This window comes from Habropoda laboriosa, unplaced genomic scaffold (assembly GCF_001263275.1).
Source record: "Habropoda laboriosa isolate 0110345459 unplaced genomic scaffold, ASM126327v1 scaffold40, whole genome shotgun sequence".
Classification (NCBI taxonomy): Eukaryota; Metazoa; Arthropoda; class Insecta; order Hymenoptera; family Apidae; genus Habropoda; species Habropoda laboriosa.
In genome coordinates this window covers 6,382,492-6,383,707 of record NW_017100231.1, presented here as the reverse complement: position 1 = coordinate 6,383,707, position 1,216 = coordinate 6,382,492, and the positions used below count along the sequence as shown (strand labels likewise).

At 39.5% G+C, this 1,216-nt stretch overlaps 2 protein-coding genes across 2 annotated transcripts in view; one reads left to right on the top strand and one right to left on the bottom strand.

Moving 5' to 3' along the window:
• Positions 1-1,216, bottom strand: part of LOC108571487 (chromatin assembly factor 1 subunit A-A-like) — a 35,847-nt gene that overhangs the window by 17,274 nt on the left and 17,357 nt on the right. The window lies entirely within an intron of this gene.
• The window catches only part of LOC108571535 (Wilms tumor protein homolog), a 17,037-nt gene that overhangs the window by 851 nt on the left and 14,970 nt on the right, over positions 1-1,216 (top strand). The gene's annotated exons all lie outside the window — the stretch shown is intronic.

Genomic DNA, 1,216 nt, shown 5'->3' with positions numbered 1-1,216 from the left:
ACCAGAATTTTCATTTTAAAGTGTACGAGAAAAAGTTTAGTAATTTCGAATTTTCAAAATCCCCGACACATCCTTGCACACAAATACACATCATAATTGACACTGAAATCCTCTCGAAGATTATAATCACATTACCCTCAAGTACCCATTGATTCGCAAAATTAAAATTAAACGTGAAATTTATTTCTTTCGAAATTGCAATAAAAAAAATCATAAATTAGAATTGCGTTCGTTTGAACAGTACGTACATATGTGTGTGTGTGTGTGTGTGTGTGTATAAAGCAGAGAAGAATCGTGAATGTCGGCGTTGACAGAGCACTTGTTACTTTTTCGGTGCTCGTGGCATGCACGACTACTCTCTGTGCTCTCGAACGATCTTGTTCAGTATCGTCAAGTACCATTTAAGGGGCGATAAAACGTATCTGGAAAAATTATGTCCGGCTACCTCTGCCCTGTTCTTCGTGTCTTCGCACTTCTACCGAAGGGCTGGTAGTGTGTCGGAAGACTTGAAAGAGACACGCACCCTTCTCGCTCCAACTGCTCGCCTAAACCCCATTATACACGAAATTAATTGTTCCAACGTTCTACACAGGGTGTCCCAATTTTTTCGAACCGAACTTTGTCGAAAGATAAAAAAAAAAATTTGTATAAACGTAGGTGTTGTTTGAAGATTTATTAAAAAGTTGCAGAAAGAAATACTGACTTTTGTGATTACTATGGCGCAGAGTAAGAGATGAATCAGTAGATTAGCTCCTTAACCCTTTCGCTGCAATTGGCGAAAATTTGTTCCAAAACTTCTCCTCTTCCAAAATTCTTCCACGTTAATTCGATAAAACAAATTTTCAAATTTGGCTAAAAAGGAGAATTTTACGGCCGTTGTGGGACATCTGAATCTGCCACGCGCGTTGCGTGTTCAAATTTGCCGCAGCGAAAGGGTTAACGCTCGTACTCGTGAGCAATTTTGGAAAAGTGTAATTTTTTTAAATTACTTTCTTTCAGTTTCCATACTGCGCTATATTTTTTCCATTCTACGGCGAATCAGGCAAGTATTTCCTACATTATCCGCCAGACATGAAAGAAAAAACACTGAGAGCCACGCTCGATCGCATTCCGTAAAACAAATGTAAAACAAAAGAATACCCACGCGTTCCGCATTTGCCGGATAACGTAGGAAATACTTGCCTGGTCCGTCTCTCCCGGAATTACCCTAAATGGG